Source organism: Triturus cristatus, chromosome 2_1 (genome assembly GCF_964204655.1).
Source record: "Triturus cristatus chromosome 2_1, aTriCri1.1, whole genome shotgun sequence".
Taxonomy (NCBI): Eukaryota; Metazoa; Chordata; class Amphibia; order Caudata; family Salamandridae; genus Triturus; species Triturus cristatus.
This window is the reverse complement of record NC_140581.1, coordinates 62,561,725-62,579,605: the sequence shown is the minus strand read 5'-3', so window position 1 is coordinate 62,579,605 and position 17,881 is coordinate 62,561,725. Positions and strand designations below refer to the sequence as shown.

Below are 17,881 nucleotides of genomic sequence, written 5' to 3'. Positions count from 1 at the left end.
TGGTACAAGACCTCTAAGGTTGACACAATAAGTGCTGCAGCCCTTAGAGGCCTTCTCTGGTCACAGTGCCCTGGTTACCTGTGGCACCATTTACCAGCGACTGACCTGTTGCCAGAGATGTCAATTGGGTTAGTTTTGGGGAAAGAACACAGGCCCTGAGAACCTGATTGGCAGGGACCCAGGACACAACAATTAAAAGTGCATCAGTAGTCTGGCAAGTGAGGGGGTTACAACAACAGAAACCAATTTTCCTACAGGCATCAGGCCGTCTTGTTGTGCAGGCTGCAGTTGGACTGACTGCACAGCTTTACTCCCACATATTCTGTGCTCACAAGTAGGCAAAGGTTGCAAAGAGCTTCCTGTGACTCTTGCCAGTAGATGACGGGGCTTGTGCTTTAATGAAGAACGCATCTAGCCTCAAGAATGAGTGAGAATTGCAGGACATATTGATCATTGATACTTCAAGCACAGCTTGTGGTCCAGGGTTCCTCCTGGGGCTATCTCTGTCAATTGTCAATTGCTCTGGGGCTCCACTCCCTTCATTCCCTACAGGGTCAGACCCCCAATCACCCATAGCAGGATCCCTTCTCAAGTCCTATCATAGAGATATGCATCTGGTGTGCCTAACCTTTTCTCCCACCTCAGAGATGTGTAGGCTGGTGACCGGTCACCCCGGGCAAGTCCCAGGGTGCCTACTGCATGGCACGTATGGCTGTCTGTCCCACGGCTGCCCTGCGCATTTCCTTTGGTGCTCACCTCCAAGGATAAAATTGGGATCTCGGTCTCCGATCTGGGAAACAGGGTGTGCTGTTACGTGAGTACCTGCAACTCATGGGTCGGTGTCCACTGCTACCCCATGCTTTGGCTTCTGACTCTGACCTCAGATCAGATGTGGTGACCAGCTGTAATTAAGCATAGTATTAAGCAGAGGTAAAGAAACTGTAGGAAGGTAGGATGCTTCTAGCATGGTTACCCCACCATTTTCCCTGTTGTCTTTGTGTTTTTGCTCAAGTCTGACTGGGATCCTGCTAATCAGGACACTAGTCACTGTGCTTTGTCTCAAAATTGACCATGGTAAGTACTTTCGTACATCCACAATTGGCTACTGGTGTACCCTTGTAAGCCCTTAGTACACGGTACTGTGGTACCCAGGGCATAGGTATACCGGGGTCTCCCATGGTCTGCAGCATGTATTATGCCACTCATGATAGTTCACTTAAACTGTGACAAAAGGCCTGTCATTGAAGCCTGTGTGAGTTGGTGCTGGCACCTCTCACAACAGATAAAAGTTCCTTTATATCTGAGGTCACAGCACTTAAAACCTATAAGTCACCCGTATGGCAGGCTCATTGTGTTCTCCTGCTTGCTCATGGCCCGCTCTGACTTTCCTGCTGTTGGTGAGTCCCTTGGACCTTGCACGTCCCAATGTTGCTTTTTCGTTCTCCATGCCAGTTGCGGCTACCAAGGTTTGTTGGTGCTCCCACCCGACACCGACCACCTAGTCACTGACATCTGATGAGGGACAGCTCATGCACAACTCCTGGTCTTCCTCAACATTGCCTGGTTCTCACAGCTGCAGAAGCAAGGTCACTGTCAACTCTTCTGAACCGTACAACATCGGTAGGCATTGCTCTTGCTTGCCTCCTGGTCACTCTTGACTGACATAGACTCTGTTCCCTCTGCTTGCAGGTTCTTCTCTTCCAGAAACCAGCCTTGGATTGTTTCAGACTTCTTCACCTTCTTGTCCAGAGGCACTTTTCTACAAGTCTTCCATTGTCATCTATGGAGGTTTCTGACGTCTCTTCACCCCAATTCATCTAGCTTCCCTGGTGTAGTTAGCCTGGCTCCTGGGGTATGCACAGGTGGGTAGCGCTCCAACTTCTGACCTCCAAGGGAATTCTTCGGGTCTTCTAAGAAGGGTTCTTCTTCTGCAAAAGTGCAACCGCAACTTCTCCATAGACTTCCATTGGTCACGCGGTGTTAAATTCCCAAGTTAAGCCCATGCAATGAAGCAGATTATTACTTGTATTGTTCTCAAAATATCATTTCAGCCATGATCTTTTGCACATATCTGCATGCATGACAATGTTGGGTTAGTTTCCTTCAAACTAAAGTTTTTTACACATCTCGCTTTGCACAACAAAATCACAATGCCTTGAACATCATGTACAAGGTCTCTTTTCGAACTATGAACAAATGTCATCTCTATCCTCATCCACAGGGCAACAGGGCTATCTACTTATTCATAACATCACTAATCTGTACGCACATTGCAAGGATATTCTTGGCTCCATATCTACACACACTCTAGGTATACTTAGAGTAGGGTTCTAATAGTAGGAGTATGCTTGATTACTACCTTGTTTTATATGCCTGCATGTATATTCTGTTTTAGCATAATGGTAGAACAATAGCTACTATTCATGCTTTTGGTGCTCAAAGTCACTTTTATCTGCTTCTTTCTATTGATGTTTGCAGTACACGTAGTTTATACAAGACAACGTTGGTTCAATAAATATATTGAAATGGTCCCACTGTGTATACTTCTTTTAAAATATTTGAGCAGGGGTGACTTAGCGAAAGATTCCATACTGTGTTGTTATGTTCAGTGGTTGTTAGAAACCAGTTGCTCTCTGGTACGATAGGGGGCTTACAGTGGCACTGTGAGCTAGCTGGTCTATAGGCGTACATATCCTACAGGGGTGTCCTAAATCAGTCTTGGCACCAAGCCCCTAGTTAATGTTGTCCAAACAATGCACAGATCCTACTGATTACTAGGAACTACATGAAAAGGTGCCACCAACATTGGCTAGGCTCTTATTTAATGGTCAATCTGAGTTGTGCTTTCTCATAGATCCCTACTCAGATTTCAACCAGAGACTTATGAAGTGGGAAGGGAAACAAATTTGCCTCAGCTGAGTAGGAATGCCCTATGTATAGACTGCAGGTTATTCAAGCTTGGGGCATTGTGCATACATTATCTCCATAAAAATGTATTCAAATAAAATACTGTTGTTATTCTTACAATGTGCATGAATGGAGAAGCGGGTGAGTACATTGAGGAGGAGTTAGCCACTATAACCATAACATAGAATTGCAGGCAGGGAGTTACTATGAAACTATTACAGCATAGCCGCCTGGCAGTGGGTGGAGATTTAACCTTTGTGGTTGAAGCACATGAAGCATTAAGAGCAGAGATCATGCACGGGTTAAATTCCCACCTGCAAATGCATGTACACAATTGTTTCACACTTAAATTGAAGATGAACCACCTGAGGACTATTTTCCATACATGGACATTAAAGAACTTACCAAGAGTATAGTAATTGGTTTAAAAGTGCCCTACCCCATACCACAGAACATGTGAGACTCAGAGGTTAGCTCAGTAAAAAAAAAAGGAGCAACATGGATGGTCTTAGCATCTTATACACCACATCCAGACATTGCTACTTTTACAGCTCTAGGAATGCGTACACTGTATAGAGATTTAGTAAAGATTTACAGAAATCTTACACAATGCATAATGAGAACATTGACAGTCTAACCTGAAAGTGCTGCTCGGGCTGCACAACCTTGATTAGCTACTACAGGTATTAGCCCCCAAACGCTGAACACTGTTATGGGAAAGATTCCCACCAGCCAGCGGCAGATCTCATTCTGGATAGCACAGAAAACAGCACAGCTTGAAGCAGTTTTTCCACATACAGACCTGCAGAGAAAACACAAAATATTAACAATTTGCTTGCCAATGAAGATGGTTCCCCTAATAGAAGATTATGTCACTTGAGTTACAATATTCACTGCTGTTTATACCAGAACTCATGGTACCCCTTTAATAGCGGATATACACCATATACTTAAACAAATACGGAAAGAGTATGGGGCAGAACCTGCCCTGGACTTGGGGATGAAACTGATGGGCAATTTTGCCCAAGTTTCCACTATCATGTTAAGTAACATAAAAAGGGGGGCAGAAGCAGTGGCTATACATCAGTGCCTGAGGGAATTCACTCCTCTACAGCAGGCATGAGAATTCCCTAAGATTATCGATTAAACATATGCTTCACTAGGTAGACATAATCCGGAGCCAGACCTGGGGAAACAATAGTTTAGAGCAATTCTGAAAAGGATAACTCTAAGCAAGCACCATAAAGAACAAAAAAATAAACAAAATAAAACAGGCATAGGGTGGGTATCCTCAACATGAACACACAGTTTAAATACAAATGTAAATGTAGTGCATTTATATAGCGCTCCGCACACCCCCGAAAGGGTCTCTCAGGCGCTGTACACATACCGCTGTGGAACCCTTCCTGGCCTTTCTCTGTGAAACGCCCACTCCTGGGCACCCCCAAGGTGAAGCCAGGCATCCTAGTGCGTTTGGGGCTGTTGTGGAGATTAAGCAAGCTATTGCCCAGAGTTGCAGAGTGGGACCCATGATTAGAACAGGCACCGAGGCGAGAATTATCGGGTCCGGGGAAATTGAGCCCAAGACCCACTGAGGCAGGAGTTGAACCCTGGTCCGGGCCAGACCTCTGCATCAGGGTCTGCCGCTCTAACCATTGAGCCACACTTCTCCACATCTGAGAAACCATGATACTATTAGGAAGCCTGACTGGTATCAGAATACTGATACTCTTTCCTCTCGTTCCTTTAAAGATTCACCCAAAAACACATTTGGAGAGAAACGGACAGTCAGAGCACAGATCGGAAGAGCGTGTCAAGCAGAAAAAGAAGAAACATCACACTTCAGACTACATCATTCAACGGGAAGACAAACAAAAGACTTCTAAACCATAATTCAAATAGAAGAAGCAGGCACCTGGGATTACAATTAGAAATGCCTAGGCTACTGAGGACTCTGTTTCTGAACGGGGAATGGGCAGTTATGATGCTAGAGAGCAGTCACAATAGCTCACCAGAACTTGATGGATTATGTGGTGGCAGGAGTGAGCATATCATGGTGAAAACACCTGATATGAGGGTTAGTGTCCCACATCGTTTATACGAAATAACGCTCAAAATGGAGGAAGACATAACCAGGCGAGTAAAGTGTCTCTTTTGGGAGAACCTGACATATGATTATGACATTCTTTTGGCTGAAAAGGATTGGCCACCTGATTTCGTAGTGGATTGCCCAATGGGTGAGGAAATAATTTTACCTGCTTTTACTGTCCTAGTACCAGAATCAGTTAAAAATGAAATGCGCAGGAGTGGATGTTAGCACTAGCTCCTGCACTTTACTGCAGTCATGTTGGACGGGATGATGGGTCACCTCATCAGGAAGTCCCAATAAAATAAATTCCTCAACCACAGAGACAATACCCAATAAAGCAATAGACAAAGGAACAAGTCAGGGAGATCCTGGATCAACTTGAGTACCCTGTATCGTCTAGTCTTAGGTAACTGACATTTCAATGCTTCCATGCTCACATTTGCAGTTCAAAATGCACACCGTTCCACACTAATGAATAACAATGTACGGAAAAAATACTTTTCCTGGTACTTTGAATGGTTTAGTGACTGTCTTTTTCCTACTTCTGAATGGACAATTTCTCCCAGAATGCTCCAGAGACCATAGACCAGCTTGTGAACTTCTTTCTCAAAACACACGCATGATCATAGAGGGAACTGAGGGATCTGTCAATGGTGAACATTACATCAGTTCCAGCTCCTGAAGGAATTGTTTGGGATAGATTATAGTATGATGTGCTTAATTGTTGAAAGTTCCTTATTTGTTTAACATTTCCTTAAATTATATCACCAACTCTAGAACTTTCTCTGATGATTGGGACATTGAAATTGAGCATAATTTGATTGCAGATCTAGAGCAATCAGCTGCATTTTATATACCAATGAATTATATGATGGTACATCCAAATATGGAGACATGTTCTGCTACCAACATTATGGTCACCATTTGTTTGCACAAAACTAGTGTCCTGAGCGTTATTTTTAATTACACACAATGGAAACACTGCACAACACAGCCAAAAGGTAGTTTAAAGACATTTAAAAAAGCATGCTTATTTTTCAGGTTTTTAAACATCAGACCCAGCCTTTTATTATTACAAGCTTGCACCTAAACCTGAAAAGAAAAATATGCTTACAAACACCAAGCTGACATACTATGCTTTCTTTATTTCTCAACTGTCTATACAGGGGTTTGACATTTGGAAAGACACCATAGACACAAAATCTCTCTGGGGAACAAAGGATTGCCAAGTTCAAGGAACAGAAGCATTATTTAGAGCATGCCACATATCACATCAAATGATTTTCCAACAAACTTCATGTCTTGGTATAGCAAAAATTAAGGATTCGAACACACTGTGCATTCCTGATTCCCACATTCTCATACTTTGAGAATTGGCAGCACTTAAAACATTTCAGTGAGGGTACACTAGATAACATGATATTTAATAGTTCTTTTAATTAATCAGAACCTAGTTGGGAGGGATGGTTGGTTTGGAGACACAAATGGAAAACACGGTAGGATTTACTATCAATAGGCCTGATCAGCGATGCGTACAAATGGTACGTTCAGGGGTGGTGACATTATATAGTGTTGAGAAGTTATGTCTAGATTGGCAAAAAACCTCAACGCTTACCCAGATGAAGCAACACTTGTCCCTTCTTTCTGATAGCATTGATTTAAGGGATTTTTTATTAGGTCCCCAGGACCCATGTCAAAAGCTCTTTTTGTACTGTATATACAACGAGCTGTGGAAGATGCTGAGAAATTGTGCGATTTCAACAGGATTAGCTTAGAAAAGGTTTTGGCTGTGGTTGGCAACAAATTGACCTCATCATCATCCAGAATTTATTCACTTGACAACATAGTGTCTTCCGCAAATGACATAAGACAGCAAGACATGTCTATTTTACAACCTGGACAGTCACAATTATGGTCAATTGTGATACTGAGCTTAATGTTCCAAACGTTATGTTCTGGCCATGTGCCACGGAGTTACATCAATAGTATAAGTCTGTTTTCAGCATATGATCTAACCGAAAGACAGGTAATAATGTCACACAGAGATTCAAAATATACCATGTTGCACTTTGAAAAATGGGACCAATTACCTTTCACCATGGTTGAGATACCATCCACTGACTGGATAATCCATGGTTACATCACTCTACCGGTCACGACGTTCCAATTACAATACTGTCTCCAATAGCACCAGGTAGGCAAGAATGAAGTGCTAGGAGAAGGTTATGTGCATGAGTATTTGGAGTTACCATTCAGGTCTAGATGTAGAAATGTGGACACAGAGGTTTTCTCTAGTGGTTTAGATAGTGAAGATGCTTAAGTAGAACCTTAGCCTGAGACGACATTTCTCTCCACGTGGTATGCAATGTTTCAGTGGAAGACTTGTCTTGTTATCTGAAGAGTTCTCCAGCTGCTGTGATTCACCATGAGTTCATGCTGCTCTTGAATTGGAGCTATTTGATGCTGAATGATCAAGGTTTCTGGGGAATGGAACCGGGCAGTGCTTCACTAGTGATGGTTAATTCCATAGTGACTTGTACACAAGTACTGTTCCCACCTGCCCACACAGGTATGGAGTCAGTTATTCAGGAAGTGATATGGCCTTTGATAAATATTTTCAACATACAGTTTGAGTCTCTGAGCAAACTGAAAGTCATGATTTTTCAAAAAGTTGTGGCCTTAACTTTGGCCAAAGAGACATTTAATCTCCAGGTTGCAAGGTCCTCGTCTGAGATACAGACACTACTCCACACTAACTTCCTGCTGCATTTTGGCGAGCTGGTTCACAGTATCTTTAACATGTCATATGCAAAGGGAATAGTGCAATTTTTTTAATGTATCAGCTCTTGTCTGGTTAGCACCTTTCAGACAATTTTTGGAGTTATACCATATTTCATACACTCGTGTCGGGAAATATTTTTGGAGCGCTTCTGCTTGTCCTGCTAAGTGTGTCAGAAATCCTGATTGGAATTTTTCTGCTCTGTATTGGATGTCCCAGTTCAACCCTGAATGGAGATAGCACTGCTTGTACACGGTTGCTGTGAGCATATGGTATACTGTTTCATACACCTCTGCTTCAAGATTTGAACGAGTATTGGTTCTTATCCTTCAGGCATGTCTGGCTTGACTGCATACAGCCTGCCTACCGCTTTCTGCTTTGCAGCCACACATGCATCCTGGATATATGCTGCATGGGTTTTCCTTTCTACCTTTTTCTTTACTGTGTTTTCCAAATTATTGTCAAGCAGACACTTAACAGGGATTGCACAAGATGCCACCACCCTTTTGTTGCCAACAACCCCTCCACATTCTAAGGATGCCAATGGTGTACCGTAGCCTGATTGTCAGCATTGAGGAATGTATAAGTCTCTCCAAGCAAGTACTCGTTTGAGGACACTAGTTGCTCAGTCACCATAGTGACACTTGCACTAGTATCTCGCAGAACTTCAACTTGAACTCCATGTACATGTGGCTGTTTTCAGCATTGCTCCAGGTTACAGGGCCAGCCAGTAAGGGTTGCTATATCCACTCTACCCATTGTGACTAGTGTTGCCTCAGCAGGCTCTCTGACATAGCCATACCCACTTTTGATCTCATCTTTAGACTTACCAATGCATCTACTGCAGGTGTACTACAGGCAATATCTTTGTTTCAGCTAGGCTCTCCAAGTAGGTGTTAATTTGCCTTACAGTCATGACACCAAGCCTTTTTGGGATCCCAGTTGTTACCCTGGTACCCGTCCCTGGGCTATGAAGAGTTTCTGGGCCCTACCTCCTGAACAAGTTTTTTAAGGCGCTTAGAAGATTCATTTTTGTTTTTATCTTTTTGGCCACCATCTTTCTCATTGGGGGTCTTTATGCCCTCTTTCTTCTGGTCACCACACCAATGGTAGTTTCGGTTACCCTTGTTATAACCAAGTGGCCTGCTGTCTTACCCAACTATTGAGGATAAAGTAAACATAGGTCTATCAGATGATGATGTAAATTATCATTGTAACAATTAATGAAAAGATTTTCACAATTAAATTGTACATTACTTCACAGCCATGTACATTGTTACCTGTCAAACAACTACCTAGTGTTTTCTGTGTATAGCCCACAAATACAACCCAGGACTGACTCTGGGTTTTTTCAAGTCTCTGCAAATGTAATCCTATGTTTTTCAGCAGTGAGTACAAAGCCCTCAGTCAGGGTACCCTTCATGAAGTTATAAGACTCAGCATTTTTTTCATTCAATATCAGGAGTCTTTCACTGCATTTTCCTGAGAATCGTTCCCACAAGAGACAGCTCTGCTTTTTTTTGGCTACTTTCTTGGCTATGCATGATCTCACAAAAGCTGTGAACCATTTGGTGATGTCATCACCATTTTTTGATTTACTCATATGGTCACTTATTGAAAGAGTGGTATCGGAAGCAACGTCTTGTATCCCACCACTGATTCACCAATTTAGCGATCTGGCTCTCTTTACAGTGTACTGAAACAAAGTACACTTTGCAAAGAGTCCAGTGGAACCCTTATTGGTAGACAGAGGTTAAAGTAGATAATATTACCCCTCTTTTTATGGTAATGTGGGTGGGCAATTAGGCTTATCAGAGGGTAGTGCTAAACATGTGTTGCATTCATAGAGGCAATACATGAGACACATTCTCAAGAATAAATCTGAGACCAATTTGCATGAATTACATTGATATCATTTTTGAGACCAAGAACACCATTCTGAGGTAAGTACTCTTTTAGTTATGATTTTTCAAAAGTCACAAAATAGAAGTCAAGGGGGAAAAGTAGAAAAAAGCATATAAAATCAGGCAGTGAGTTCTCGAGATTCTTTTTCTGGATTTAGATAAGTGGTAAGGCCAGGTCCAATGTTCCAGCAGCAGAAGATTAGAAGCATCCTGGATTTGGCCGGAACAGGGTGCTGAAGTCATTGGTAGCATGCGCGCTATGAAGAAGGGGTCCACTTGGAAACACACTGTACAGGGGGATATAAAGGTAAGTCCGGGGGTCCCACTTGAGGAAACAGGACGCAAGGACCTCATGACCATGGGAACACAGTTGGTTCATCAGTACCCAGGACAGGCGTGTGGGGTGCATAGCAAATAGTGCAGCCAAGCTTTGTGTGTCTTGATTGTTCTCGCAGTCATGGGCAGGCAGGTTGCAGTGATGATTTCGAGACAGCTGGATCACTCATGGAGCTGGTCGCAGGAGTCCCTCGATGGGTGTCTGTGCCTTTGGTAGTTGGAGTTCATATTGGACTCTTTTGTCCTTGTCTTTGATTTAAGGAGTACAATACCCCAGGACTTGATATGGTAGGTCCTGGTGTTCTCTCACTTTGTGGGGGACAGATCTGATGTTTCAGAATGGATGTACCTCATCTTACTTGGGTGTTGCACCAGAGTCATCAGGGAGCAGCATTTGGGTAAACCGAACAGCACAGTTTGGTGTCTGCAGGCTGCAAGGGAGTAGCACCTCTACTCCAAAGGATGTTCTTGGTGATTTCTCACAGGCTGGAGGTACTCTGGGGTTCTTGGAGGCCTCACAGTTGCAAGACAAGACAACATAACTGATTGTTGGGTCCTGGAAGCAGCCGGCAGGATTTGGTGCCAATTTTCTGCAGCTGGTCGTCAGTTCTCAGGTCTGCAGCTCTTAATTGTCCATTACTCTTCTTGGTCGATTGAATCTAGTGTTCAGGGCCCAAAGATGCCACTTAAATAGTGCATTTAGGGGCAATAAAGAGAGTGTCCTGTAGTAGTCAATGGGCTACCTACCTTTAGGGTGTCTACATCCTGTTCCTACTTCCTGTAGGAAAGGCGACCACCCTATCCCTGATAGGTCTATTTCCTACCATCTCAATATGGTGGAATTGCCAAAATAGTGATCACATCACTTGCTCTGCCTTAGGGGTGAAGATGGCTGAATGTGGGCTCTCCTCCCCGTCTAAGTAATCTTCCCATCTTTCCTTCAACCAAAAGTGAAGCAGGAAAGGGGTTGGCAACCTCCACTATCCTGTCTTGGAAGGCTTTTCCTGCCTGGAGGAGGTGTGAAGCATCTCCGCCCAGAACAGGCTCTGTTCCTGGCCTCAGAGAGTGTTTTCTCTCACCCCATGAGTTCCGAAACTTGTCTGGTGGTGGCAGGCTGGTTAAGCCTGGTCAGAGGTCACACCAGTACTTGGAAAGTTTTAAGGGACACTCTAAAGGTTCTCCAGTGTGCATTTATTGATAAATCCAACACTGACATCAGTGAGGATTTATTAGGACAAGATGTTTGATCCCAAGCATCTTAGGGCACAGTGAAGCCATCACGGAGCTAGGAAACTCGTAATGACAAGTATCCAGCCCATGTATTTTCTATGGTTTCCTTGTGCACTTACAATATCCAAGAATGGATCAAATATTGTAGGGTCCTATCCCATAATGCAGACAACATGGGATACAGTGCACTCTGCCTTAGAACTGTAAGGTCTTCAGTAGGGGTGACATACCTTTATCTCATGCAGTGTCTATGGGCATTGCACAGAGAGCTGTGTGCCAGTTCGACTCTTTGTTTTTTTTCTCTGCAGCCTGCCCTGGTAGGGTACATGGTCTTGGTGAGGAGTCCCTAGGGCGGCACAATACATGCAGCAACCAAAGTGGATTCTCCTCAGTTTGAATGCTCTAGGTACCTAGGAAACCATTTACTAGGGACTTGCAAGGGGAACTAAACGTGTTCCAATCATGGTACAGATTTTAGGCAAAGAGATCTGGCACTGGCATCCTGGTTTGCAGGACCCTAGTGCACTTAAAGTTCAAAATTGCATCATGCATCAGGCAAAAAGTAGAGACTAACTATGTCAAAAGAGGCAATTTCCTACAAAGTGGTATATAAATGTTACAATACAATTGTGACCTGTACAGTTCAATTTTTGTTGTTTACAAATATAGTTATTGATATCAGGCTTTAAAGTATGCAGTCAAAGTCGAAATGAGCTTTATTCGATTTTAGACATTTGAAATCATAAAAGCATACATGATCATAAAAGCAAGTAAAAACATATGAAATATACAGAAATTAAAATACATTATCTATCACAAAGTGCATAAAGTGCTTTCAAGTCAAAGTAAGTTAAAATCCATTTCCACACGAGAAATAGGTAGATAGATGGTTTAATAAGATAACAGAGTTAAGGCATCAACCGTCTTCCTCAGTCACGATCCTTACTTCTGTCTCAACACTCCCTCCACCCTCATTCTATGACCTCATATGTTCCACCCTTAACATTCCAACCCAGATTACAACACATCCCCTTTACACAGGAAACATTACTTAGAAAATACAAAAAAAATAAAAATGATAAATAACAATCAACAAACAAATCAAATCCCAAAATTACATGAGAAATTTAACAACTAAATTAATCAATTTCCCAACATTGCATAAGGAAAAATTTACAAAACACGACAAATGAGACAATTCTTCATCATTACCTGAAACCCCAAATTCCTACAATTACCAGTCATTGTAACACAAAATCTCTGAATCTCCTTGGAATGCATTTTTCCCTTGCTGGACGCATCCTTACAAGAGAACTGTCAGGAGAATTCACACCATCCTCACCATCACCCTCATTGACCATTCCTTGATACTTCACCAACCTAGACATACTCCACATCGCACCTGAATCAACTCTCACTACATTCTTCCTGATGGTCACAATGGTAAAGGGACCTATGAAAGAGGACTCCCCTTTCAAACAATGTCTTGGGTTTTTCACTAAAACCCTATCCCCCACATTCCATTTCATGTTCTTAACCTTCATCCTAGAATCATAATCAGCCTTATATCTATGCTGGTATTCTAAAATCCTCTCTCGGCATTTCTCCTTGCTCCCCACAGGCCCGGCATACTCAGGCAACCAAGAAGGATTAAGCTTTGACGTGGCCTTCCTACCCCTTAAAGCCTCAAATGGCGATATTTGAGTGACCGCATTAGGCGTGGTACGATGTGCCCACCATGTATCCCTCAAAACTTCACCAAATGAAACTCCAGAACTTAATGCCCGTTGAGCACAATCCTTCACAACTCTGTTCATTCTCTCCGACAGCCCATTAGCCTGTGGAGCATACAATGCCGTTTTCTGATGCACAATTCCAAAATCCTTGAGGAAATTCACCATTTCATGTGATACAAATTGTACACCATTATCCGTGACCAGAAACCTAGGCACCCCTTCAGAAAGAAAAACATCCTTAAGAAATTCCAAAACCATTTTCGTAGTCACAGAACACACACACCTTGTGACTACCCACTTGGAAGTGTAGTCCACAAGCAGAATAACAAAACGTTCATGAGATGGCAGCAACTCAAAAGGACCAACAATATCCAAACCCAACTTTGACCAAACCACATCAGGTACTACCACCGGAGACAACGGAACCTTACTAACCACATGTGACTTATCACTGATGGCACAAGACACACAATCTCTTACCACCTCTTCAACCATACGATCCATACTTGGCCACCAATACCTCTCTCGCACTCTGGCTTTCGTAAGACTCCGACCCAAATGACCTTCATGACCTGTGTTAACAATCCTTTCCCTGAACACCACCGGAGGAATTACTCTTGCACCTCTCATGAGATTACCTCCTGTAAAAGATAAATCATCTCTTACTGACCAATAAGCTTTCATCTCAGGATCCAGAGTTTTATAATCAGGCCAACCATGAGTCACCCATCCTTTAAGTAATTCCAAAGTCTTGTCCTTTTTGACTCCATCAATCCACGACTCCAAAGACAAAGACGGCTCCACCACCCAACATACTACATCACACTCTTCCTCCCTACACACCATGTTGATCGGTAATCTGGATAAACAATCAGCAGTTTTATTGGTGGACCCTGGTATGTACTGCACTACAAAGTTGTACTCTTGCAGCCCTTCACTCCATCGTTTAATTCTAGGGGTAATATGTTCGCTATGCCTGCAAGAAAAAATCTGCACAAGCGGACGATGATCAGTCCTAACCAAAAATGGTATTTCCCACAAGTAAAACTTAAAGTGCTGCACAGCCCAGAACACACTTAAAGCCTCTCTCTCTATACACGAGTAATTCATTTCAGCCTCCTTAAGTGCTCTTGAAGCAAAAGCCACAGTCCTCTGCTCACCACCTACTTCTTGAGACAGAACAGCCCCCAATCCTCTAAGGCTGGCATCTGTAGTCAAAATTGTCTTATTATTGACATCAAAATGTCCAAGAGTAGGCATCTTCCCAATCTCCCCTTTAATGACTTCAAAGGCCTCCTGACATTCCACAGACCACACAAATTCCGATCCCTTCTTAAGTAGACCCCTGATAGGTTCAGTTACACTCGCAAACCCCTTGACAAACTTGGAGTAAAACTCCGCAAGACCTAAAAATGATCTCACCTGTTCTTTGTCCTTTGGCACTGGAGCTCCTACTACACTCTGAGCAAGTTCAAATTTAGGCTGAATTCCCTCACCCGAAATCACATGACCCAAGTAAGTAACTGACTGAACACCTATACAACATTTTTCCTTCTTCACAGTCAAACCCTTATCCCTAAGTCTCTCCAGAACCCCACACAAGGTCTTGTCATGTCCCTTTTCATCCTTGCCATAAATCAATATATCATCTTGGAAAAACAATATGTCCTTGACATCACCTAACACTTTTTTCATTACTCTCTGGAAGCACGCCGCTGCCGAAGCCAACCCAAAGGGCATTCTTAAAAACCTATATGCACCAAGTGGCGTCACAAATGAGGTGAGGTGTCTCGAGTCCTTATGCAACGGAATCTGGTGATATGCAGATGATAAATCCAACACACTAAAAACACGCGCACCCTTGAGCAAACTCAATGACTCCGAAATATTCGGCAAGGGTTGCCTGTCCACCCAGATCCATTCATTCAGACTTCTCAAGTCCACACACATTCTGATCCCAGCACCTCCATCCTTCGAAGCTAAAACAATGGGTGCCAACCACTCCGAAGCTTCTATCTCTTCAATGACACCTAAATCTAGCAATCTGTCAAGCTCAGTCTTGAGAGGCCCCAACATCATGTTAGGTACCCTCCTTACCTTGTGAACACAAGGCATAGCCCTATCCTTGAGAATGATTTGATGCTCAAACCCCTTGAGGCAACCCAAATTCTCTGTAAAAACTTCCGGAAATCTTCTAAAATATTCATTACTATCACTCCCAATCACACTTCTACAATCATTTTCAAGTAACATGACTTGGTCCTTGGGGTCCTTGGCATTGGGATTAAGCATGATCCCTAAATCCTTCTGGTGCCTCCAACCTAACAAGTTATCGCCTCGTTCAGCCACATACACTTTGTCAATTGTATGTCGATCCTTGAATTTGATACTAGCCTCAATGTAGCCTAAGACATTAATTCTGGCACCCCTATAGCTAACAGGGTTAATGTCCGGGGGAAAAAGTGTAACACTGTCCAGACCTACCACTTCATCCCATTGCTTATTACCAATCATCGTAAAGGGAGACCCTGAATCAGCCAGAACTAAAAAGTTATAAGTATCCACCAAGATATTGCACTCTGGCATCGATAGTTTACCAGCATCCACACCACCACCTTGCCCATCAACACTCAATATTATGGTGCGTACTACTTCAGGCTTCTTTTCCCCAACCCTGCTAGATTTGCATACACGGGCATAATGCCCCTTAACTCCACACTTCATGCAAATAGAATCTTTAGCATAGCAATGCGGATAATTTGAGAAATGACTCGTGCTGCCACATCTGTAACATTTAACTTTAGGTAGCTCTTTGTTGCTTTTCTCTCCATCCCCCTTAGCAGAATGTGAATTCAACCGATCATCACTGTCTTGCTTAGCAGGAAGACTTCTTGGAGTTCCACTAATAGTCTTTGCGTGAATAGTTTTGGCCTTTTCAGACAATTTAACTTTACCCACACATTCCGAATCCAACGAGCTCTCTTCATGCATTAAGGCATGAATATCACTAGAGTTCGTTTTCTTCACTTCACCTCTTACATTCATCTCTTTCACCCAAGAAGAAGTGTTTTCCATCCCCTCCACAATCGAAACTGCCTCCGTCAATGTAGGATTTTTTGATAAGAGTTTTTCTTGCACACGTGTGCTATTTGTACACCTAACTAGCTGGTCTCTAACCAAGGAATCAGAAAGGTCACCAAATTCACATGTTCTGGCTAGGGTCTTTAGAGAAGCAACATAACTCTTGACACGTTCGTTGCTACCTTGGATTCTGGTAAAGAACTTGTGTCTCTCTAACACAATATTTATACGTGGTCCAAAGTATCCTTCGAGCATAGTCATTGACATTTCATAGACATCGCTAGACTCCCCCTCACCTGATCCAACCGGAATAAGATCAATACTATCATATATGTTTCGACCTTCCTACACCTAGATTATGCAATAAGATAGCTTGTTTTCTCACAGCTGAAAACTTTTCCCCACCTATCGCTACAATATAGGAGTCGAATAAATTTCTCCACCTTTTCCAGGGTAATATAGGGTCCCCTTTTTCCGATAAAAACGCTGGTGGCTGGGACATACTGGTCGCAGAAGCCATAACCAAACAATAATAATGAATAATCAGAACTAATAACAATCAACTTAACAATAGTCTTGAAGAATTAGTAAAATAACAAATTAACACAAATAAAGTAGTCACCGTGGTCTAGAGGCGTCGATCATATTCTTAAAAAAAGAAAAAAAAAAATATGGTATTTCCAGTCTTTCAGACAGTATTTTCAGTACTTCCAGTCACAACTGTTATAAACTATTTGAAAATATAGCTGTTGACTATTAATCAAAATAAATGGATTCACTCTTTGAATGATTTTCTTCATCCATAGACAGTCTTGTGGTTCATCCAAAGACAGTCCTGTGGTTCCTTGTCATGTATATTTCATTCTCCGTAAGGATTATGAAAAAAAAAAAATGGCCGACACGCAACACACGTACAACGTGACCTCGGCGTGATGAAGAGGTCAGATGATCGTAGGCGTGTACGTACGTGGTTCAAGTGATGACAACAGCAACAATGAGGCGAAGAACTCCGTGGATATAAACGTTCCCTGGTGAACTGTCGCGAGGCAGTGGCGTTCTTTAAATGAAAACAACAACCACAACTGTAAGTAACGAACGAATATTCCTCTCCTTAAATATTCCTTCAAAATGTCACAAAACAAGACAATCCAAATCAGTAGTCCTTAGTCTTTCGGAAAGTCGCTTATAATATCGAGCGCATTCCCAATGTCGCCGAACTAACAGACGAGCGTACATACACAGTCTCGCTGCACTTACAGTCTCGCCGCATACATATGTTCGATGAACAGTCAAACTGCTTCTTGAAGGCAAGTGCAGGTTACCAAAAAAAAAACCCGAAAACCTCCAGAAAGCCGATGCCGATACTTCAAATCCGTGGGTTTTGTAAGTCCTCAGGGGAGTTGATGCCAATGTTCGCTTGTCCCCAATCAAGCCAGATAGTCACTCGTCGCCAGTGTTAAAATCCATTTCCACACGAGAAATAGGTAGATAGATGGTTTAATAAGATAACAGAGTTAAGGCATCAACCGTCTTCCTCAGTCACGATCCTTACTTCTGTCTCAACACTCCCTCCACCCTCATTCTATGACCTCATATGTTCCACCCTTAACATTCCAACCCAGATTACAACACAAGCCTACAGGATAATGCATTCCAGACTTTAATCAAAGTAGATATTATACATTTACGCTTTTTCTGACTCTTAGTATATTTTTCAGAAAACCAGACATGGCAGATACAGATAATATACAATTTAAAAATTGTAAATATAAAATTGTTGGTCTGCATTGTCTCCAACCTGCCTGTTTTAACAAAGGGA

At 42.6% G+C, this 17,881-nt stretch overlaps 1 pseudogene; it reads left to right on the top strand.

Moving 5' to 3' along the window:
* Positions 1-363: 363 nt before the first annotated feature.
* On the top strand, positions 364-516 carry LOC146863734 (5.8S ribosomal RNA; annotated as a pseudogene).
* Positions 517-17,881: the final 17,365 nt, after the last annotated feature.